Source organism: Castor canadensis, chromosome 13, assembly GCF_047511655.1.
Source record: "Castor canadensis chromosome 13, mCasCan1.hap1v2, whole genome shotgun sequence".
NCBI classification, from domain to species: Eukaryota; Metazoa; Chordata; class Mammalia; order Rodentia; family Castoridae; genus Castor; species Castor canadensis.
This window is the reverse complement of record NC_133398.1, coordinates 10,398,793-10,424,626: the sequence shown is the minus strand read 5'-3', so window position 1 is coordinate 10,424,626 and position 25,834 is coordinate 10,398,793. Positions and strand designations below refer to the sequence as shown.

The window sequence follows — 25,834 nt, the reverse complement described above, 5'->3', positions numbered from 1 at the left end:
AAAACACATTAATTACAGCAGCAGAGTATGCATGGAAACCAGAATATTTATTAGAGGCAGTGTAAATTAGTTCAAACTCATGGGATTCATGGGCAAACATACAAAACAGTCATCCTATTAAATGCAGCAATTACACTTTTGGAAATTTATACTACAGAAAATGTCAACTGTTATTATTAGCAAATTATTTATAATGTAGGGAACTGGTGAAAAATTACTAGATGGCCTCAGCGAAGCATCTGCCATCCTTCAAAATCTTTCTATCTTCCCGATCTCACCTACCAATTCCAATTGCACTGGAATTCCTGCAGGTCTCTGAACAAATCCTACCCTAAACAAATCCTCTGAACCAACACATCAAGATATTATGTGTTATTTCTTCTGCCTATTTTGTTCACCTGGAAAATTTAGAATCATAGCTGAAGATACTATTCAAGTGATATTTCTTCTTTCCTTGACAATGTAAGGCACCTGCTGAGTATCAAGTCAATAGGGCCTTCTTCAATTACTGCATAAAAAGTTAAATAAAACAATCACTTGCTTAAACAAGAGTCTGTCCCTCTAGATTCAACTGCTCATCACTACAGGCACGAGCCACATGTAGCAGTTCAGTACTTGTATCATGACTTCTTGGAACTGAGAAGCACTGTCAGTGGAAGACACACCAGACTGAGAAGGTCTGGCACCAAAAAAGGTCATAAAAATCTCTTGAGAATTTAAATGCTGATTACATGTTGAAAGGATATTTTGATTATGGAGTTAAATAAAATATATCATTAAAGTTAACTTTTCCTGTTATTTAATGTGGTTGCCAGAAAACTTAAAACCACACTGAATCCTAACTCTTTCTCCTCCCCATCCCCCAGCACTGGGGTTTGAACTCAGGGCCTCATGCTTGCTAGGCAGGAGATCTACCACTTGAGCCATGTCTGTACCCCCCCTACATCTCTATTGGTAGATTGTGATGAACTTGCAGGTAAGAGCCTGTGTGGTATTTATCTTTTTATCTCCCACAATACATAAAGCATCTACAAATCCATGGTCTATAACAAACATTTGGTATACCACCAAAAAAAAACTGAATATATAATCAAAAGATCTATATTTTAAATAACCACCCAGTATTCTAGTAGTGATAAAACATAGTTTGTGTGTGATGATTTTCTTAGTGTCCCTATTCAAGTATTCTTATAAGTACACCTATCCTTCTTTCTACCTGACACTTATGACATTCTGCCTTAAGAATACAGAAATCCATACCTGAGGTTACACCAGATTATAAACTCATCAGGGGCTAAGACCACATTATTCTTATTCTTCTCCAAGCAGAGTCTCCAAGAGAGCTCTACTGTTATTTTTGGCAGCAGTAGGGTGCTAGGGTTGGACCTCTAGGCCTTTAGCTGTCTAGGCAGGTGTTACACCAGTTGAGCAACACCTCCAGCTCTTTCTTGCTCTACTTCCTTTTACTCTACTAACTTTTACTTTTACTTATTTACTTTTACTTTACTTTTTCAGGTAGGTCTCATGTTTTTGCCTGGGTCTGCCTAAACAGCAATCCTCGCCTCCCCATAGTTGGGATCACTGCCACTATGCCCAGCTTGTCAAGATGGGGGTCTCATCAACTCTTTGTCATGGCTGGCCTCAAATGGTAATCTACCTGATCTCCACTTCCCGCGGCTGGAATTACAGTGGTGAGCAAGCATGCCCAGCGTCCAACAGAGCTTTAACAGCACAGAAGTGACAGTACTGTTAACTGACAAAATGACACAAACCTAAACTTTAAAAAAAAAAAAAAAGCTCAAAAAGAAAGTTACTGAATAGCCAAGGAAACGTTACAGAATTTTTAGATTATTCAACTTTCAAATTAATAATAATTATCAAGCACATTAAGTCAGTCTTTTAAAAAGATTTTTAAATTATGGAAGTCATACTTCTACTTTGCTAATCAAAAGAATTTTAAATTTACCTAGTGAATAAATGCAAGCAATAAAAAATAAAATAAAACCTTAGCAATAGTGGACTGGGGACATAGCTCAAGTGATAGTGTTTGCTTACAAACATGAGGCCCTAGGTTCAATTCCCTGTAGTGAAATAAAAAGAAAAACAGAAAGAGAGCTTAATATATTTGTTCACCAGGCCTGGTGTACACACCTTTAACCCTAGCACTTAGGAGGCTGAGACAGGAGAATCACAAGTTCCAGGTCAGCCTGGGCAATATTCTGTCTCAAAAAAAAAAAAAAGTCATAGAGGACTATGTCAATTCAAACATTTATGTGAAATAGACTGGGCAAATATGTTTTACTAAACTCAGTAAAAAAATAATTAGAAAATTTTAATAGTTCTATTAAAGAAATTGACAGCTTAATTGAAAGTCTACATGATGCAAACTCCAGGCCCAGATGGCTTCACCAGCAAATCATAATCTAAAAAAGGAAAAAAAAAATGCCAATCTTATACAAACTCTTAGCAAATACGGAAGAAGGAACACTCCCCAACTCATTTCATGAGGCCATCACAACTTCTGATACTAGAAGCTAACAAGGCTATTTATTATGAGAAAGGAAAATTATAGGCCATTCTCACTAATGAATACAGAGGCAAGTATACTAAATCAAATGTTAGCAAATCCAGTTCAGCAATATTTAAAAAGGACATGACAAAACTGTGCTTATTTTAGGAGTGTAAAGTTGATTTGGTATTGAAAATCACTCACTGTAATCACTTGCACATAAGCAGAATGGAGGAGAAAAACCATGTGATAGTTGCTCAACAGGTGCAGAAGCACACATTCGCTAAAAGTTTAACATTGGCAAGTAAGAAAAAGGAAATTCAGGAAATTAGGAACAGAAAGAGAACTAATGTTCATAAAGATTATGTATTTTAAAATTATAGCAAAAATCATACTTTCTGGTGAAATGCTGATATATTTCCTCATGAGACTGTGAATTCCTGCTATCACCAAGACCTCTGATACAGTGCTGATTGGCTGATTGGTTTATTTTTTTGAGTCAGGGTCTCATAGTATAGCCCAGGCTGGCCTGTAACACCATCTTCCTGGCTCAACCTCCTTAGTGCTGGGATTACAGTGTAAATAACTACATGCCCAACACTGATACAATATTGAATAAGGAAAAAGAGAAAGAGTATAAGGACAAAAAAAAAAAGATATAAAATTAGGAATGTTTCCAAAGAATTTCAAAAGAATCAACATATAAACCAGGCAAAGTGGTGCATGCCTATAATCCCAGCATGGAGGTCCACATGTTTGGCCCTTATCCAACCACTCACCTCACCCCTTGAGGTGTACTGTCCCTGTTTGCCTCAAACTTCAAGGTGTACTTACGCTTTGCTTTAAAAAAAAAAAAAAAATCACCCTTTAGTATCTTTCTATTCTTTGTGGTTCTTCTGCTGTACCTGGGGCAGTGCTCTAATCTTAGACACAACATCCAAGAACAAAAGAACATGTGGATCTCCGCAAATACCAGTAACAGGAGAGAAAAACAGACCAGAAGAGAGCCCAGAAACTGACCCACATGTATACAAAGATGCTTGTTTTATAACAAAGGTGGCAGAGTAGAGCAATAAGGGGAAAAATTATTTTATTTTTTAAAGCGCTGGGTCAATTGGGTGTCTAAATGAAAAGCAAAAAGATGAATCTTGATCTCTACATACACCATAGGGGGAAAAATTCTAGGAAGACTATGGATGCAAATGCAAAAGATAAAAAAAAATCATTCTCACACAATAATGAGGGAGGCTATTTTCATGACTTTGGGGTAAAGAAGAATTTCTTAAACAGGTCTTCAAAAGCACTCATGATGTAGAAGTATACCCTTTAAAAAATTAAGGATGGTGTCTATTAAAAGACATCACTAAGAAAGTGAAAAGGCAAGCCACCAAGTAAATGAACATATTTGCAACATATGTATCTGACAAAGAACATGTGATCAAAACAAATGAACAGACCCCCAAAAATTAGTAAGAAAAAACCCCACAAAATATAAGCAAAAGACTTGAATGCACTTTTCACAAAGGGGATAGGCAAATGATCAAAAAATCACAAAAAGGTACTGAATTTCCATTAAAGCCAGAATGAAGGAGGGTCTGTAGTCCCAGATATTTAGTATGCTAAGGCATTAGGATCGCAACTCAAGGCCAGCCTGGACTACACAGCCAGATCCAGAGAGAGAGGGGAGGGGAAGGATGAGGGAAAGAGAGATAAATAACATGCAGTCATAGGAACTAACAGAAAACTACTACACAGAATCTAGTAAAATGAACTCTTTGACTCAACAACTAGGAATATACCAAAACATATGCAACCTATGGCACCAAAAGGCATTTACAAGGGTATAAACAGAAGTAAAATTTTCTTTTTTTGGTGGTACTGGGGTTTGAACTCAAAGCCTCATGCTTGCTAGGCAGGTGCTCTATTGCTTGAGACACTCTGCCAAGTTAGAAGCACAATTCTTAGTTGTCAAAATCTGAAAGTAACCAAATCTTTGTGGACAATGAAATGGATAAACAAGCAGAATACTATGGTGTGATGAAAATGAGCAAACTAGAGTTCTCTGCAATAGCATAGATAAATCTAACAGTGTTGGGTGCAAAACTAGGCACAAAAGAATATAGTCTACATGATTCCAAGACAAAGCACATAAAACAGACAAATACTACGGTATTTGATAGACTGGTCAGGGCAGCAGTTTCTTTTAAAGAAGAACCAGAAAATAATTAAGAAGGATGCTAACTAAGTGTTAGTGGCTCATGCCTACAATCCTAGCTACTTGGGGAGGCAGAGACCCTATCTCAAAATACCTAACACATAAAAGGGCTGGCAGAGTGGCTCAAGTGGTAGAGCGCCTGCCTAGTAAGTGTGAGGCCCTGAGTTCAAACCCAGTACCACATTAAAAAAAACAGAAAAAAAAGATACTAGCAACATTGTATTTCTTGACCTGGAATTAACAGTATGAAAATTCATTGAATTATACAATAAAAAATGTTTCAAAAAAGAAAGGAATGAAGGAAAGGAAGAGGAAGACAAATGAGTTTATCAAAGTTTTAAAAAACACGTATTTCCTTCCTAAAAATCATTTGAATGAGGTTAACAAAACTCTGACATAAAAATGAAAAGGCAAAATAAAATAAGGAAAATTACAGGTCAAAAATCATATTATAAGCCAAATGTGGTGATTCATGCCTCTAATTCCAGCACTTGAGGTTGAGGCAGAAGGATCTCAAGTTCAAGGCAAATCTTGGCTACCCAGCAAGTTCAAGGATAGCCTAGGCTACATAGCAGACACTATCTTTACACGATCTTAAAAAAAAAAAAGCAAAAATATTCATTTTATAAACAGTCTTTAAACCTTCCAATGTTTATAAATTGTTAAACTGATATTTTTGTGCCTTACACAAAACTTCATTGACTTGATAAAAAATAAATGGTGAATTAAGATTCATGAGTGAAATTAAATTATATGGAAAAATACATACAGGAATCTATACACAAAATCAATTTCGTAGACAGTTATGGGAAGCACATGGGTAACCATATCATAAGGGTAAGAATAAAAGTGTGGAGCCCTGAAAAATGAGATAGATCATTGTGAGCTGACTTGTATATCCCCAAAAGACGTGTTGAAGTCCCAAGTCCTGGCACCTGTAAATGAAACTTGATTTGTAGAGTCTTTGCGGTATGTAAGTTAAGATGAAGTAATACTGGAGTAGAGTGGGCGCTTCACTCACTGTGACTGCCATCCTCCTAAGAGCAGACCAACAGAGAGAGGAGACAATCATGTGAAGACATAGGAAGGGAGCCACGTGAGGAAGGAAAAACACAGACTGGAATTATGCAACTGAAAGCGAAGGAATGCGGAGGACTGCTGGCAACTACCAGAAGCTGGAAACAAGGAGCACATTCTCTCTCTGAGCTCTCAAGAAGGAACCAATTCTGCAACACCTCAATTTTGTACTCTGGCTCCTGAACTGTGAAAGCATAAATTTCTCTTGTTTTAACCTATTCAGTTTATTTCTCATTTTAGCTCTAATTTGCATTTCTCTCTCTGTTGACTAAGAAAAGTACCCTGTTCTTTGTCAAAGAAGCCTGGAAACTGACAGACGGATATGTAATACATAGAGTTCCAATGGATTACAAAATGGGAAAACAAGCCAAATAGCAGTAAGTGAGGACAAATGCTCCAAGATATGTTCCCCCAAATACAAGGAATGTGGCAAAGTATCAATCTGCTTTGTTGATCATTTCTTTTTATAGGAATTCTTTCAATGAAGCAACAAGAGAAACTGCTAATCTGGATTTAATTCTGAATAAGGGGCTGGAAATAGGAATGTCTGAAAGATATCTGTAGAGAAAGGATCTATTACATTAAACCCCAGATCCCAGAGCAGAGTCATAGTGGCAGTGAGAAGAGCCCTGGACAGGACAGAGAAGACTAAGTATTCTTGTCCTAACGCTTACTAGTTAATGTGATGGAAAACAAAAAAAACCTTTAGTCAATCCACTAACAGAAGCAATTTACATCTACACTGCAAACCTCAGGTAACATTAGGGAAGATAAAAGTGAGATCATTAATTATGAAAGAAACTTGAAAAATTACATAGTGTGTATCACCATCATCACCACTCGGCAGTTAGTGATATTTTAAAAACACTAGCAATATCCCTGTGATTGGTCCTAAGAGGGAAACTAGCTGATAATCATATGGGAGTATATAGGGAATGAAATAAAAATAAAATAAAAAGTTGACAAAGAAGAGGAGGCATTCATAGAGATCACAAGCTATAAAAAAGATCATTTTCTTATGTGTTCAGATTTTTAAGACATGTAAAGAGACAGGATCACTATATAATTATGTATGAACATAAAACAGTATTATATGTTTTCTCAGCTCTGAAAATATAGTATTAGTAACATTTATTTCATAAGGCTATTAGACAATAAAATAAACTAATGGATGTAAAATTGCCCTGTAAATTATAATGTATCCTGAAATTATTATTTGTAAAAGTGTTTAAGTGTACTAAAAAATGTAATATAAATTGGAAAGTACCAAATACAAAAAAAATGCTGTGCATGTACAGGGGTGATGATGATGGATTGCTGTATTCAGTGTAAAAGGAACAAGAAGCTACGGTTGGTGCAGATGGTACTCCTATAATACTAACAAACGACAGAGCTCCAAAAGCTTGTCCTTTCCAGTGTGGGAAACATCTCCACGTACCACAGAAAATATAAAATTATCATGAATTATGCAGAAATTATTCTCACAAAACAGTTTTTCTGCCTTATTACATCATGTTATTGAAGTGAAATTACACATTATAATAATTGTAAGAGAAATCTGTGAGTTCCAAGTTTCTCATGATTGATGTATAAAGTGGGGCTTGAGGGGCTAGCTAAGAGTGTGTGCTTAGCATATGCAAGACCTTGGGTCTAATCCCCAGCACCCCAAAAAATGCACAAAGAAACTAAGAAACTGACCAATACCATGAGGGCAAAGAGAGTTTAAGAAAAAGAAGCCAGAGGAGTTAGGGCATGGTGCAGTACTAATGGACAGCTACAAAGCCATTTGTAAAATACTGTCCAGGAGAAACACATTCTTTTGCCTACCAAATGTGGAAAATAAGATGTGCTTATCTAACACACATAAATATGCAAATTCCAGCCTTAATTCAACTTATAGCACAGCCAACAGAAAGCTATGCAGTCAAAGGAGAGAAAGGCAAGAGAAAAGAAGTGACATGAAACTGGTTAGAACACCAAGCCATGTTAGTACCAGCTCATCAGAATAGATGCAGTTCCACTTACTGAAGCCCAGCCGGATGCCTAAGGGTGACCAGTTCCTACTGAATGAGGAAACCAAGCCTATCAGCTGGAGGTAGTGAGGGAAGGAACAAACCATGCTTCCTACTAAGGGCACACTACAGATGTGCAGATGTGTTTCACCTAGTGCCAGAAAGGACTGGAGAAGACAAGAGACAGACAGGGGAGAGTGAAGAAAAGATTCTTATCACTGAGAAAGATGGACTTAACTAAACATTTTCTTTTTTTGCCCTACTAACTACATTAAGGATTATATCATGCTGATGTATAAAAACAACATCAAGCAAAAACAACAGAGTTTAGTAACTGAGGGCAAAATTGAAGGAATAAAATAGAAAAAAAAGGAAAAATCCAAAAAAAGCTCCTGAAAATTTATTCCTGACTATTCTTCTTTCCTTTTTAAAAAATATGGTAAAATAAATAGTTTATATATATATATATATATATATAAATCATTTTTAAGTGTACAGTTTGGTGGTCTTAAGTACATCTGTATTGTGCAACCATCACCATCAGTTTCTATAACTCTTTTCCTCTTGTAAAACTGAAATTCTATACCCATTAAGTAATAACTCCCCAATTCCTCCTCCCACCAGACTCTGGCAATCACCATTCTACTTTCTGTCTCTATGATTCTGACTACTTTTAAGTTCCTCATGGAAGTAGAATCACATACTATTTGTCATTTTATGACTGGCTTATTTCACCTAGTGTAATGCTCTCAAGGTTCATCCAAGGTGTAACATATATCAGTATATCCTTCCTTTTTTTAAAATTAGGATACGTTCAATATACAGGGGGATTCATTGTGACAATTCCAAATAGGCTTATTATTCTTCCTTTTTAAAACAGAGTAATATTCCATTGTATATGTGTAAGTACATGTGTGTGTAACATTTTGTTTATCCATTCTGCCAATGGACACTTGGGGTGCTTCCACATTTGAGCTATTGTAAAACAGTGCTGCTGCGAGCATGGGTTTACAAACACCCCTTCAAGACCCTGCTTTCAATTCTTTGGGAATATACCTAGAAGTAGAAATGTTGGACTTATGCAAATTCTGGTTTTAAATTTTTGAGGACCTGTAATACTGTTTTCCACAGTGGTTTCACTGTTTTACATCCCCTATACAGTACACAAGAGTTCCAACTTTTGCGCACCCTCACCAATACTTATTTCGTTTTTAAATAACAGTCATGGCATCTCATTGTGGTTTGACTTGCACTTCTGTAAGTGACACCTGAGTATCTTTTCATGTGCTTACTGGCCATTTGCCTGTCTTCCTTGGAGGAATGTCTATCCTATGATTCTATTTTTATTTGGGAACAAGACACACATGGCACTTGAAGAATAAATGTAATTTTAGTCAAATGAAGACTATAGGATTTAATCACGCTAAAGTTCCTTCTTCCTCCATGGCATAGGTCAAATAGTCTTGCATTCTGCAGAGTGCAAGCCTCTGTTCTTCCAAATGTTCTCAATTTCTGTGACAATAATAAAATGCATTCTCATCCTCTCTTATTGTCAGGATAAATGCTTACTACTTCTTTTAGTGGTAAAGAACTGAAAGAATGTCCTAAGAATTCCAGGCTTAGATTTATGCTGGTCCCTATGTTCAAACCAAAGCACATACCACTGTGTGCTCCACAAAGATCTAATCTAAAGACAAACTCAAATAAAATTGAGACTCTATAATCAAGATGGAAAATGAGGTCTAGCTGGTTAGGTAGTTATCTAAAACAAATAAATGTATACAAGACACATGCAAGGACTATTTATGAAACGAATGGGTCAGGAAAATCAAAATACATCAAATTGGCAGAAAGCATTAAAAATGTGAACTCTGGAGACCAATGTGAGGAAAGGTGGCCTGAAGCAGCCTATTCTAACAATTTTTAAAGGTTGTCTCCAGTAGAGAACCCACTGAAGTAGCAACTATAGTGTACCTCAATTTTGGGGGGTTGAGGTGGGAGACAAGGTCTTGAAATATTGCCTAAGCTGGTCCCCAATTTCTGGACTCAAGTGCTCCTCCTGCCTCAGCCTCCTGAATGCTGAGCTTGCATACACGTACATGCCACTATAACCAGTGTTCACAGTGTTTAATTTAAATAGCCAATGGGTTGGAGGTATAGCTCAGTGGGATGGAACTTTGCCCAGCACACAAAAGGCACTGGGTTCAATGTGCAGAAACACACATATACACACATAAAGTCATTTGAGGGAATAAGATGTGCAGACAAGAGCCTCAATCACCAACCAAAAAGACACTTCTCCTATATAGAGAAGGGCAGGCAACAAAGATGTTTCATTTTAATCACATACAAAGACAACAGCAAAAACAGCCTAAGGTCCATGTGTATAGTACAAATAACAACAAGAAAATTATTGGAGTCACCCCACACCAACACTTAAGTATACAATGAGAGAAGTATGTAAGGTGTGCAAATGTTAATTTACACCTGATCTCTACTAAGCAGAATAAGAAAACAATAGCCCACTAAAAGATACGTATGGGCCTGGCCCTGGTGGTCCTCGCCTACAATTCTAGCTGCTCTTGAGAGGCAGCGATCAGGAGGACAGCAGTTCAAAGCCAACCTAAGCAAATATTTCTCAAGACTTTATCTTGAAAATATTCAACACAAAAAAGGGCTGGCAGAGTGCCAGCCTAGCAAGCATGAGGCCCTGAGTTCAAATGCCAGTACCCCAAAAACAAAAAAAGAATAAAGTTTTCTTTAAAAAGAGAAAGAAAAGTTAGGGCTTAGGGCTGTGGCTCAAGTGGTAAAGCATCTGCCTAGCAAGAGCAAGGCCCTGAGTTCAAAGTCCGGTACTGCTGAAAGAGGGGAAAGGGAGAAAGGGAAGGAGAGGGAGAGATAGGAGGTATTTCTTTAAGCAGTAACTGGCTACATTTTTTCTTTTAGTTTTCTATTGTATGAATATCCCACAGTTTGTTTATCCATTAATCTGCTGATTGTTTCGTTTTTGGCCATTATGAATAATACTATGAACATCTGTATTCAAGTTTTTACATGGATATTTATTTTTGTTTCTCAGGGATAGATACATAGATAGATAGACAGATATACACACACACACATACATATATATCATAGAATTCTGGATCACACAGTAACTATGTTTAACCTTTTGAAGAATTACCAGACTGTTTTCCAAAGTAACTGCACTATTTCACGTAAGCAGCAATCAATGAGGTGCTGTGTTTTTCCGCATCCTCACGAACACTGTACTACCATTTTTATTCCAGCTAGCCCACTGGCGTGCTTTTGATCAGCAGCTCCCTGATGGCTAATGATGCCGCACGTCTTTGTGTGAACTTAACAGACCTTCACACCTCTCCTTTGAAGAAATGTCTATTCAGATCTTTGCCCATTTTAATGGGTTATCTTTTTATTATAGTTGTAAGAACACATTATATATTCTAGGAAAAATTACCTCACCAGATATATGATTTACAAATATATTCTTTCTGTGAATTGTCTTTTCAGTTTTGGATTGGTTATATTTCTATTTTTTCTTTCATTATCATGAATCCTTATTTTATCAAAATAATATATACACAATTAAAAATGAACAGTAGTCAGAAATACTGAAATGAAAAGCAGTAGTCCAGTGAGGTGTAGTAGTGCATGAGTATAATCCAGCACTAGGGAGACTGAGGCAGTAGGTTCATTAATTAAAGTTCAGCCTGGGCTACACAGAGAGACCCTGTCTCCAAAAAACAGGAAGTAAGGAGAGAGGGAGGGAAAGAGGGAGGGAAGGAGGACGGAAGGAAGGTGCTGCTTTCCTCAAATCATACAGTTTGCAGTTCAATTTAACTTTATTTTCCCCATCTGTAATGTGAGGATAGTAAAACTACCCTGATAAGTTCCATTCAAATTTGAACATTTTTCTTATTAAGGTATCAGGTAAGAGAATGAAAAAGCAAACATAATTATATTGTAATAAAAGCAAACAATGTATTTAGCAAGAAAAAAGACCAAGCTGGGTGCAATGGGGCAAATCTGAAATCCCAGCACTGGAGACACAAAGGCAGAGGATCAAGAGATTAAGGCCAATCTACTTTATACAGAGACTGTCACAAAAAAAGAGAAGAAAAGAGCTGGTGGAGTGAGTCAAGCAGTAAAAAGCCCCTGCCTAGCAAGTGTGAGGCCCTGAGTTCAAACCCCAGTGCTGTCAAAAAATAAAAGGGAAAAAAGACCTTCTGAGTATCAACTGACTTAACTAAGAAATCAGCTGCTGTGGAATTTCACCTGTTCCTGCTGCTCTAGCACCCACAGGGATGATAACATCATAAACCAAAGCAGGACTGTAGGCCAAGGACTTCTCCCAGAGGATGGAGTGTCAAAGTCATTAAACCCTCCTCTGGAGGATGATCAGACAAACTACTGCCTCAGTCTCTCAAGAGCTGGATTATACTCATGCACTACTACACCTCACTGGACTACTGCTTTTCATTTCAGTATTTCTGATTACTGCTCATTTTTAATTGTGTATATACTAAACTGTAAGCTTCTTGAAAGTTAGTTATCTATATGAAACAGCATCTTCCTCAAAGGACCTTATATAAATAAATGCCTTGAAGACAGGTCCCAGACAACTCCAAAATAGAAACTAAACCTTAGCAGTGGAAAAAGTCTATGAGCTAGGATTCCCCCAAGATTACTACCAGGCAGCTAACAAATACTAAGGGCTTGCTATGCTACTAGGGCAGGGAGAGGCAGGGTCCCTGCCCTCAAGAAGCTCACCACCAGTTAAGTGAATGATGCCTGCAGGGATGCTCCAGTTAATAGTCCCCAGAGGCCATTGCTACAGCAAAGCAGGAAGACAGTTCAGAGAAACACTGGAAAAGACGAGAAAGGCCATCTGAAAAATAGATGGAGCAAAAATGAGAAATGAGTTATTTCATTATTTTACATGGCACATCCAAACAGATTAAGATATTTAGAAAGGTAAAACAAAATTTACAAGATTTATGGCAGATAGAGTTGTTTTAGCCCATACAGAATCCGTTTTACTTTCTTTGTGGAATTGGTGCTCTTTCATTATACGTAATCTTAGCAGAAGCAAAAAAAACCCAACTTGGAAGAAAACACGGGGAGTGGAGGAGAGGGAAAGGAAGAGGGAAAGTGAGAGATATAATCAATCAGGGAAATTGGAAATTGCATGTGTGAAAATGGCTCAAAAGAATCTACATTGCTTTAGACATACATACTGAGATACTGACAGATGTGATGTCTGGGATTTGCTTCAAAATATTCAGGATCAGGTGAGTACTGTGGATCCAGAAGAAATAAAACTGGCCATGAGTTAAGTTAGATGATGAATACATGGGACATAATTATTCAATTTAATTTCTGTACATTTAAATTCTTTCATAAGAAAAGGGCTTTAAAAAAAATACATCTGTAATAGTGTCCCAATTTATAAAAGCATTTCTCTTTCTTCTGTCTGTGTATATACACAGAAATAGCTACTTGGGAGGTAGAAATTAAAAGGATGGTAGTTTAAGACCAACCAAGGAAAAAGTTATCAAGACCCCATATCAATCAATAAGCCAAGCATGGTGTTGTGTGTCTGTGAGGCCAGTCACACAAGAGGCATTGAACAGGAGGATCACAGTAGGAGGCCCAGCCAGGCAAATGTGTAAGACCCTACCTGAAAAATAACTAAAGCAAAAAAGGGCTCATGATGTGGCAAGAGGTAGAGCACCTACCTAGCAAGCAAAGGCCCCAAGTTCAACCCCCAGTACAGCCAAAACAACAACAAAACAAATATTAAAATAAAATAAATGTGACAAAAATGTTAATTTGATTGGGGGAGCATAGATGATTATTCTCTATTTACAGTTTCTGTTTGGAGGGATTTTGTTTTTATCTTTTTTTGATACTGGGTCTCATTATGTATCCTAGGCTGGACTTGAACTCACAATCCTCCTGCCTTAGTCTCCCAGAGTACTGAGATTATAGGTATGCAGTCATGCACCACCAAACTGTGGTCTATTATTTTTAATTTTTAAAAAAGCAAGAACTTAGCTGGGTGCCAGTGGCTCACACCTGTAATCCTAGCTACTCAGGAGGCAGAGTTCAGGAGGATCACAGTTCGAAGCCAGCCCAGTTAAATAGCGCCATGAGATTCTATCTCAAAAAAAACCTTCACAAAAAAGGGCTGGTGGAGTGGCTGAAAGTGTAGGTCCGGAGTTTAAGCCCCAGTATCGAAAAAAAAAAAAAAAAAAAAAAAAAAAAAAAGGCAAGAATTTGTGAAAATTCTCTAACGTAGGTCTTCTCAACCTTGGCACTATTTAGGCCAAAAAATATTTTCTTGTGGGAGGCGCCAGGTGCACTGCCAGGTGTTTAGCCATTCTGGTCTCTATCCACTAGATGACAGGAGTACCACCGCCACCCCACCACATATGACAACTAAAAATGTCTCCTGATAGGGCCAAATATAAGAGGCAAAATCACCTCAGCTAAAAACCATTGCTCTAGCATACCTTGTGTCTTAACCAAAAAATTCTCAATCCTATAAAACATAAATTCTCCAATCCTTAGGTATATCCTACATAGCTAATAATTTTCAACATGTTTTTTCCTCTTATTCTTAATTCAGTAACTAATATTCTACTTCTAGTTTAGAATGTCTCATGTAGATAAGACATTGCTGGTGCAGATTTAATGATTCAATAAAAATTATACTGCTTCTGAAACTTCTCTTCTTTTATCCATTTAGAAAGCCTGAAACCAGTCTTAAGCTATATATAGTACACAACCTTCAAAAATGAGGGAGAAAGCAGGAAGAGGTTACATAATCTGGTCTTCTTAAAATGTACTATTCAACTTTTGGTCAAATTAAACACTCCCAAAGCACAGAGCCCCACACAAAGATGAAAGCCCAAAGGGTATACAACAGTTCTTATTCAGCATAATTCCACTGAAAATGAGATCTCAGACCACCACCAACAGCATCACCCTGAAGCTTAATAGAAAGGGAGCATCTAAGCCCTACTCCAGACCTACTAAAGCAGAATCTGCATTTCAACAAGTTTCCCAGATGATCTGTATGCACAGTAAGTTTGAAAGGCAATGATCTAGCTATTTCTTATACCAGCTTGTTTGAAGCTCAGATTCAGTGGGCTGTATTCTTGTAACGTAGAGCATGACAGACTTAAGGAGTTGAAAATTGTGTAACAACAAAATCCACCTCCTCCACCACTCCCCAAAACTGTATTATTATGAAACCAGTTTCAAGGATGAAACGTGTTTTTTGTTTTTTGTTTGTTTTGGTGGCATTGGGATTGAACCCTGGGTCTTGTGAATACTAAGCAAGTACTCTATCAGTGAGGTACATTCCTAAGTCCCCGTATTTTTAATTAGGCTGAGAAATCCAAACATTCATTTATACTAGATCCTTCTCATTAAGAGAAAATTAACTCTCCTGATAAACAGTAAAGCTTGTCTGAAAAGCATAAAGCTGTGATTCCTAAACCTGACTGATTAACTTGCAATGTTTAATTTTTAAAGATCTAGATTTCTGGGACTTACTTATCAGATATTATGATTCAGGAGAACTGGGAGTCTGTATTTTTTTTTAACAAATATTTTGGCCATTTCTGATGATTAATCCTATTTGAAAGTCATGGTCTTAAGAAGATTACAAAAGATTGCTTTTTGCATTATTTTTAAGAATAATGGGTACTCATTTGACTTATTTCAGATAGCTAATATATGACTACAATAAGGGACTAATGAGTGCTAGGAAACAAAGCTGAGATGAAAACTAGATCATGTCTGTTTCCATTTTTTTTGAGAAGGGGTCTTGTGTTGTTACCTAAGCTAGGTGGGAATTCTTGGGCTCAACAGATCCTCCTGCCTCAGGCTTCTGAGTAGCTGGGACAACAGATACCATGCCACAGCACTTGGTTCTAAATCGTGTATTCTTAATTGTCCACACCTAGGAAAAAAAGCTGGTTAGCACAGTCAGCAATCACGGTGTCTTCAGAGAAATCAGTAATTTCTGAGTGTTTAGAACAATTCTAGAAATGACTACCATTACCAACTCCCTTTAGTACAACAGTATACATAGTAGAAGCTTAGAAATATTTCCTTATTAATGAATTTGAACATTGCAGGATATTATCAAATACCTGCTACACAGGTTACACCTAGCAATGCATACATAGCAATGCATAAAGAAATGCTTCTAGCTGGGCGCCAGAAGGTCACGCCTGTAATCCTAGCTACTTGGGCAACTGAGAGTGGGAGGATTGTGGTTTGAAGCCAGTCCAAGCAAATAGTTCACAAGACTCCCATCTCCAAAATAACCAGAGCATAATGGACTGGAGGTATGGCTCAAGTAGTAGAGCACCTGCATGAAGACCTGAGTTCAAACCCCAGCCCCAACAATGAAAAAAAAAAAGAAAAAGAAAGATAAAATGCTTCTAGAAAGGTCTGAATTTGAAGAGACGTGGGTCAGAAGAGGAAGATAAGGTAAGAAAGAGGAAGAAAGACAGGAAGAGGAAGAAGAAGGAAAAAAGATATTTCGTCCCTAAACAAGAATCTTAGCAACAACCCTATTTCATGAATCTGTTGGCTTCTTTTCCTGTCACTGTCACCGTCCTAGTCAAGTCAACATTATTTATTTTGGAGTCTCAGGATTCCTCTGCATTTCCACTCTTGAACCCCTACCCCAATTTTGACATAGCAGCCAAAAGGATCTGTTTAAACACCTCTGAGGTATAGCTAGTGACTCTGTAAGAAAGGACAGACTCAAAAATCATCCCTCTACACAGGCAACACCCAGGCTCAGAAATGGAGGAAACAATTTCCTGATGCAGACTTCTCCCAAAGCATGACTGTGGCAGTGATTCCAGATCTTCTCACTCTCTTGGTTTCTCCCTGTTTTTTGGACCAGCCTATCCAGACTTTCCATGGGTGTTGTGAGTTACTTGACAACCTTCCCAAAAGTTCCTTTTCTGCTTAGGATGACTGGAATTAGAGACTGTAATTTTTACCCAAAAACCTTTCCTGAAACAACGAATACCAGCCTCCCCCCTCCCCCCGCCCCGCTTTAATAACCTGTTACTCATTACTTTTGGCCTTCCAACATGGGTGTAATTAAAAATCAGAAATTCTAAACACCATTCATATCACTAACCACCTAAAAAAAAAAAAGCTGTCATAGTGAACAATTAGTTATATTCATTACTTAATTAAATCCAATCCTCTACCTACTCTGTGTTTGCACCTGGGTAGCTAAATATGGCTGAAGAAACACACAATCTCACTAACTGTCCTGTCTTTCAATTCATGACCTCAGAAGGGCACTTCTACTCCATTCTCTAGTCCATTCACTCTTCACTTTCCCAGAGCACTATTTCACATTTCTTCCTCTCTCCTCAACCAGCCAAGATCTCATCCCCCAGCATCGCTCTTCAGTTGATGGCAAAAGATTTACATTTCACTGAGAGAGACAATCAATAAAGGTCTTCTACACCTACACAGACATGTATGTTCCAAACTATTTGAGTCTGTAGCGATATACACTACTCTGTTTCTCTTCTACTATGTTGACAGAATTAGGTATGTCATTTGAGAGCACCCCTCCCATTTATGCATTACCCCTCCTATCCCCCCCAGTTATTCAAGGACATTGTTCTTTTCCTACAGCATCATCAAAGATCCCCTCTTTACTGGATAATTATCAGCAGCACCCAAACAAGCTGCACCGTCTTACACCACCAGACCCTTCTTTCCATCACACCTGCCTCTCCACCTCTCATGCTGTTCCTCTATAACTCTGTACGAGATGTGTCTCGGTGGTGGATGCAGTTCATCTCCCACTCTGTCTCAAACACACACCAATGCACTTTGCCCCTTTATTCCAGTACAGTACTGCTGGTCAATACTATTGATCCCCACAGCAGTAATGAACACAGCTGACCATTTTCCTCCTCTGGAAACACCCCTATTTACTGTCTAAGCATAATTTTCTCTTCACTGGCTACTTCTCCCCTACAAGAATGGAGTGGAGTAGTGGGATTCCAAGTTCCCTGAGTTCGTTCACCTTATAACTCAACCTCAAAGTGGTGGAGAGACCCTGAGCTCCTATCTCTGAGACATTCTTCTCTTTTCATTCTAAAGGTGATTGCATGTACTCTTATGACTTTAAACACCAACTGTACACTGGCAAGTCCCAAATTTTTAAGCTATACACTAGACTTCTTCCCTGAATGTTTCCATTTTCCAATTTCCCACTTGACGTTTCTTTCTGCATATCTACTTAGCACTCCAAACTCAACATATCCAAAGTAAATCCCAGCTATTCCTCCCCCAAACCTACACTCTTGACACAGTTTTCCTCATCCTAGTGAGGGGCAACTTCATTCTTCCAGGGGCTCATTCTTGCTCAGGGATAGTTCATTCCAAACACACAAGACAAGGGGATCTTTTTAAAATATGTCAGATTGTATCACTTCCCATAGTTTCCCATCTGATTCTGAGAAGGTCCCTAAGTTTTTGAAATGGCTTACAAGGTCTACTCTGACCTGAACACAAAGATGTGCAAGGCTACCTCCTCCTACTCTTCATTCTACTATTCTCATTCACTCTGCCACTCCTTGCTTTTCAAAAACATTCCTGCCACAGGTTGTGCTGGCACCTGCTGTGATCTCAACTTGGTATTTGACCTGTATGGCTGATTCCATCATCTCCTCATACCTTTGTTTGGTCAAACCGCCTGATCAAAGAAGTTTCCCTGACCACTATAGAAAACAGCAACTCCTCTCCTTTTCGTGATATTTTTTCCCCAAAGTAATTATCACCATCTAACATATTAGAAATTTATTTAGTTGTTGTCCATCTCCAAATGTAATATAAACCCCAGAAGGGGAAGGACTTTGTTTTAAAATTTCCCCATCTCCAGTCTACAATGGACTTGGCACATCAAGAAATTTTTGATGAAAAAGTAAGCAAATTTTAGCTTTCTAAGTTATAAAATAGATAAATACAAAATGTGTTAATTACTTCTGCATGCATACAAGTTTGTGACAGAGATGTGCCACCCAGATCTTCAAGGAAGGACTTGCTAGGAGCTCAGTCAGCCCCTGTGGGATCACCTCTGCAGAGCTGCCTTGCCCACAGTCATATCCTTCCATGGTGTCCCATACCCAATGGCCAACAGAAAAAGGGTACTGGTCTCCCAAGTCTCCCTTGCTTGCTTTGTGTATCCTAAGAAAAAATCAGAGACAGTTTGTGGGCACTCCCTTGTGGCAATTCCTCTGCTGCTGCTTTTGGGGCAACTCCAGTTGCAGTTTAGCCAGCCAAATCTAAGGGGATACATAGTCCAGCCACTTTAGCCTGAAGCAGAACAAGTCTGAAAGGCCCATTTGGCTCCAGAGCTCCCTGTGGACTTAGTCAGGACTGCTGTCAGAAGTACACCATAGCTCAACTTCTCCTCCTGCCAAATCCTGTTTCTTTCCTATGCCTCCCACAGTTGTTGAACATAAGGGCACTCCATAACAGCCTGAACACCAAATTCTGTCTCAAATTTTGCTTCCTGGGAACTCCAACCCATTAACATGGTTAAAACAAAATATACATGGTTGTTGTTCAAACTAAAAACCAACTAAAACATAACCTTATGAGATAGAAAGTGAACATCCCTACAATAGATACTTTTACAATATGTGCTCTTTCCTTCTACAGAAACAGTTGTATAGCAGTCTATTTTTCCTTGGGTAGAAGACCAACCCAATGCAACCGTGCATCCAGGTGTGGCCATGTAACTAAATTATGGGCAACAGAATGAGCTGAAGTGTTAGGTGTTGGTCCTTAGAGGAATAAATGTGCCCTTTAACCCCGTCTTTTCTCTCTTTCTCCTAAAGGAAATATGGATATCATTTTGAGCATCTTGGATTATGCCGATGTATACAATAACCCAGTGACAGCAGAGCAACAAGACAGAAGGTGCCTGCAACTCGAGAGCTACCACACTATACCTGGATTGCTTCAAGTGGATTAATACCTGAGAAACAACTAAACCTCATAAGGCTAAAGTGTCTCTAACTCATATTATAAGTATAGTGTTTCTTAGGAATACCCTTTTGTTATAGGCAAAATATATTCTGGATAGTTCAGAATGGTATGTTGCTTCAAGGAAGAAGAGATGAAGGCTGTTTTGTGAACCTCCAAGAATTAAAACAGTTAATATTTCAACACCAACATTAAGAACATTAAGCTATTTAGCCAGGCATGGTAGTACACACCTCTAGTTCCAGCTCCTCAGAGGCTGAAGTAGGAGGATCATCTGAGCCCAGCAGAGTTTGAGGCCAGCCTGGGCTACATAACAAGACCCTGTCTCAAAAACAAACAAGAAGGGCTGGCAGAGACTCAAGTGATAGACTGCCTGCCTAGCAAGCATGAGGTCCTACCACCAAAAAAATAAAAAAAGAATTTAGACTTACTTAGAACATAATTGAGGCTGGGCATGGTGGTACATTCATATAATCCCAACACTCAGGAGGCTGAGGCAGGAGAATCTGAAGTTTCAGGCTAGCTTGGGCTATATAATGAAATCTTATCTCAAAACAACAACAACAACAACAAAAAACGAAAACCATAATTGAAAGTATTACAATAAAAATTATCTTTTATTGTATGGAAAATGTGAATTACAAGTGGAAAATAAAATCTATTAATAAAGCAGTATAATATTTATTTTCCACACAATGTTCACACTGGTATACAAAATCAAACAAAAGCCTTAACTCTCATGAGTTAATCCCATTTGGAAATGTTCAATGCTACATATTAAACATTCTGGAGGGCCCGTAGCCTGTGCCATTATAATTTCCAAATGCTAAGATGAGGCACAAGAGCAAGATGTAGACACACTGCCGGAAAACTAAGCAATGGAGAAGGTCAAATGAGGGAGATCATTGCTGAGGTAGTGTTTTTCCTATTTGTGCATTGCAAAGGGAAGTCTCCACTCTAGTTATTAAACGTTCACTCTGCCTGTGGTAATAGCTATTATGCCAAAAGCAATTACCCAGGCTAGAGCTGGGGATGTGAGGGGTTTGTTATCGTTTCAGCAGAGTCAGGTAATTCCTGGATTTGTACGCCTTGCTTTAATCAGTGGACACATCTAACCACATGAAAGCTCTTCTTCCTGTTTCCCTCACTGGTAACTTTCTCTTAATTTCCCTGCTTCTTCTGCAGCCAGCAAATACAGGTAGCTCTTTGGGGGTGATTTTCAGTCTGCTTCTAAGTGATTTCCGTAACTCGAAACACGTTGAGGAATTCCCTGCTTATCTCTGACTTTGTATAATATCCTGAACTACAAATTAAGATTTTTTTTGGTGGTGGGGGGGGGAGGTGATACTCAAGTTTTGAACTTAAGGCCTCTTGCTTGCTACCACTTGAGCCACGCCTCCAGCCTTTTTTTTGTTGTTGTTAAGCTTTAATTACTTTTTGGATAGAGTCTCACATTTTTGCCCGGGCTGGCTTCAGACCACGATCCTCCAACTTATTCCATCCTACCACGTAGCTGGGATGAAAGACACTTCCCACCAGACCCTGGTCATTTGTTGAGATGGGGTCTCACTAACTTTCTGCCTAGCTGTCCTTGAACCCCAATCTCCTGAACCCTGCTTCCCAAGTAGCTGTAATTCCAGCTACCATGGCTGGCCCTAAAGATTTCTTTTTTAACAGCAAGTTTGAGGTCTTTTTAATAAAAGGAACCAGAAGCAATATTAATAATCAATGGTGATAACAATTACCACCTCAATGTCTTCTATATGCCAAGCACTGAAGAAAGCACTTTATAAATATTAACTCACTTAATTTACTTCTTAACAACACTATGAAGTAGGACTCATTTATCCAACCAAATAAATGAGGTTATAATCTCAAAGAGGTTAAGTAGCTTTCTTACATAGGTAGTAAAATACTGGATTGGAAGTAGATTTAATGTCAAAGTCAATTATTTCTTAACAAAGTAACCATGTTATTGTTTCAATTTCTCCTCAAAATTCAACTCAAGGTCAGCACTGTAAACTGTATACTCCTTGCCTCTGTTATAAAGAAAACATACTTTTCCAAGAATCTTGGGGCTAACTGAAATCAGCATTAGAAACTTCAACCCCAAACCTGCTGGAAGAATTCTATCCGAGCCATTATAGGCAGATGGGTATCTTCCATTTTTAATGACAATAGGAAAGGAGAGTCTTCCCTACTAAATTTAGATTGGGAGCCAAAGGAAGGAAGCATTTCTAATTTTATGCTCCATAAAATTAGAAATTTTGTGAAAATTTTGTGAAGCTACACCTTCACAAAGAGTTGACAATATGCATCCTAACAGGATTATTACCACAAATAGAAATTACACTTGCAAACTACACTCCAAAAATAAAGCCAGACATTGAAAAGGGATTCCATGGACTCTTCAAGTTTACAAGAGAACAAAATTATTCCTGCCCAAAGCATAATGGAGCTGACATCATAACATATTATTCCTAGTATATTAAAACCCCAATAACTAGAAAATGGCAAATGAGGATCCATTATAATGCAAACATGTTATATGGCTGTAACTAGACTTAAAAAGTAAACTCCAAATCTTAATAGAGGAGGATCATGAGGTGCAAGTCAGTAACACTTTAAAGAATAATGTTACACTCCTGCCATTATTTTTAGATTCCAAATACTTCATAATCCCCCAAGACATTTTAGACTAATTTCTGCCTGTCAGATCATCTTTGTCATATCTCAACACATTAACGAAAAAGCAAGAAAAAAACATTAACAAATGCTGCAAAATGAAGTGATTTCTGTTAAGTGTGTTTAACTGAGAAAAACCCAAGGGGGGGAACCTCTTTGCACTATCTGTTAAAGCAGAAAGCTGTATCACTTTAAGACTGTTTTCTTGAAAAAGCTACTGGCTAGAGTTGACACAAAAGTTGAAGGGCCCAAAGTCAAATACTCTCAAAATTAACCATTTGAGTCCACATCTCCTCAAAGTTAGGATGGCATTAACAAGACTTACAAGAACATAAAACCCCTGGTCAGAGCATACTGTCAAATTAAGTTGACCAGTTTTTTAATGAAGAAAAAAAAATGCAAGTGGAAATCACATAAATGTAACTTTTGTCCTCCATTACCACATTAAAATCTGGCAGACTAGCAATGAATGCAAGCTGACCAAGTTAGGGTAATGGTTATACCATTAAAATGGCAGTGTTGGTATAATTCCAAATGCCTGGGTCATAGCTCAACCATATTTTAAAATAGCTAAAATCAAACGTAAGATGGAAATACTGATGTGACCTAATCAGACCAAGCTACCAATTGTTTTTTTTAAAGTAATTCATGTTGTTTTCCAAAAGAGAACATCTATTTCTGTCCAAGTACAATAATCAGGTAAGATATTTGTGGCCAAAATAGTTCTTTCTTCTACTTGTTGTTTAGTGAAGGATTTAATAATGAACTGGACTTATAGGGACAAGAATTTATTTTGTCATATTTTTAACTTTATAATCATTGTTTTAACTCACCTAAGTAAAATCTTCTTCTGACACAAAATTTACAGAGTAGCCCCCTGGAACTGAGGACAGCCTCAAACTTTATAAACACAGTCATGTTGTCACATAATGATAAGGACATGTTCTAAGAAACATGTCACTAGTTGACTTCATTTACAGAATATGATTATATAAACAAAGGCAGCTATTGTGTCATTAGACAACATGATCGTAAGGGACCACCATCATCACTGACAGAAATGTTATGTAGCTCATGACTGTTTTGTTTTTTCTTATATATACATACTTATGACAAAGTTTAATTTATAAATTAAACATAGTAAGGATTAATAACAATAAGAAAACAGAACAATTCTGATAATGTTCTACAATAAAATTGCCAATATCACTACTCTTGCTAGTACCTTAGTAAAATGGGGTGATTTTAACACAAGTACTGCAATATTGTGACTTTCCGTCTAATAACCATGACAGTTACTAAGTGACTAATAGACAGGTAGTATATATAGCAAAGATACATCAGACAAGGGATGACTCGCACCCTGGGTTGGATGGAGCACGGAATGTTTCCTTTAATATTTTCAGATCATAGGTAACCTCAGGAAAGGGAAACCATAGAGAAGGAGGAACTATGTATTCCAAACTAACAACCATTGTCAAATGGAAATCAAAATGGCCTATCCCCAAAAATCTACACTAAACAACAAAAATATTATTTTATATTTGGCCACACAAAAATGTTATAATGCCAGGTTTCACTTACAATCTTCAGAAGAACCATCCAATTTTTTTCCTCATCTGCTTCTGTGTCATCATCTGATCTGGAGGTGGTAAATGCTATGATTCCAATTCATACTTTATCACAAAGCAATCTTCTTACTCATTAAAGGAAATCACTCATAATACATAGGGTTTTTAATAACAGCTTAATTCAGATTTGATTCATATACGATAAGCTTACCTCATTAAAGTGTATAATACTATAGTTTTTACTGAACTCCAAGGGACACTGAGAACAGAAAGGGGCGTGTATCACTAATGCAGAAGCAGCCCAGCAGGCTGCTTAAATAATTTAGCAGTAACCTTCAGTTCTCAGAGCCTAATGTGACTCTTAAAAGTGTCAACACTGGTTTTTTTTCTACATAATAATGGTCTTCAAAAGGACCTCATAGTTTTTACTTCTGCTGGCATTGAACCGATACACCAACTTTTAGAGGCTGGCTGGTGGTGAGAAAACCAAGGCCATCATGCACCTCTGAAATTTCAGTAACTCACAAGTCAATCCCTTGTCCAATGTATCTTTGCTATATATACTACCTGTCTGTTAGTTACTTAGTAACTGTCATGGTTATTAGACTGAAAGTCACAATATTGCAGTACTTGTGTTAAAACCACCCCATTTTACTAAGGTACTAGCAAGAGTAGTGATATTGGCAAATGAAGCAATAATGGATCTATTTCCCTAAGTGTAAATATGCCTCTGTTCCCTCACAACACTGGGCAAATTACCTATACTTTAACAGTACCAGTCTCATCGCACTTCCCACAAAATAACGTTCTCTCAGAGCCCTTCAGGCTTCACAATCCCTAAATACTGTACAATGTGTCTGAAAATGATTGTAGAAATGGCAAATGCTATATTTTAGGAATAAATGGAACCACAGATACCCTGGTATAATTGTTTACATATGTTTTCTATATTTCCATTTTTTTATACAAAAAAAAACTGCTTTAATCATTTTACCTCAAAATACTTAAAAGACTGTCCTTATAAATTTTCAATCCTTAATTTCAGAGGATAAACATGTTCTAGGAAGAAAGACATTAAAACATCATTATTTATCCAATATGGCCTTAGACCATTTCTTAAGTTTTGGTTTAAATTTCTTGGTTTTTGTTGCTGTTTTAATTTTTTTGGCAGTACTGGAGTTTAAACTCAGGGCCTTCACTTGCTAGTTAGGTACTCTACCACTTGACCACACACACACACACACACACACACACACACACACACACACTCTACCACTTGACCACACACACACACACACACACACACACACACACTCTACCACTTGACCACACACACACACACACACACACACACACTCTACCACTTGACCACACACACACACACACACACACACACACACACACACTCTACCACTTGACCACACACACACACACACACACACACACTCTACCACTTGACCACACACACACACACACACACACACTCTACCACTTGACCACACACACACACACACACACACACACACTCTACCACTTGACCCCACACACACACACACACACACACACACACACACACACACACACTCTTTTTTGCTTTAGTTATTTGTCATGTAGATTTCTAATTTTTGCCAATGACCAGATCCTCTAACCTATGCCTCTCACACAGCTGGAATCAAGGAGCACAACACCACAC

The 25,834-nt window shown here is 37.9% G+C and overlaps 1 protein-coding gene across 8 annotated transcripts in view; it reads right to left on the bottom strand.

Moving 5' to 3' along the window:
• Scai (suppressor of cancer cell invasion) overlaps positions 1-25,834 on the bottom strand; it is a 138,223-nt gene that overhangs the window by 82,551 nt on the left and 29,838 nt on the right. Inside the window, exon 3 of one of the 8 annotated variants that reach the window (XM_074053216.1) lies at positions 12,605-12,722. The exons of the other annotated variants lie outside the window; for them this stretch is intronic. The gene's annotated coding sequence lies outside the window, so the exon portion shown is untranslated. The remainder of the gene's footprint in view (positions 1-12,604; positions 12,723-25,834) is intronic. 8 annotated transcript variants of the gene reach the window in all.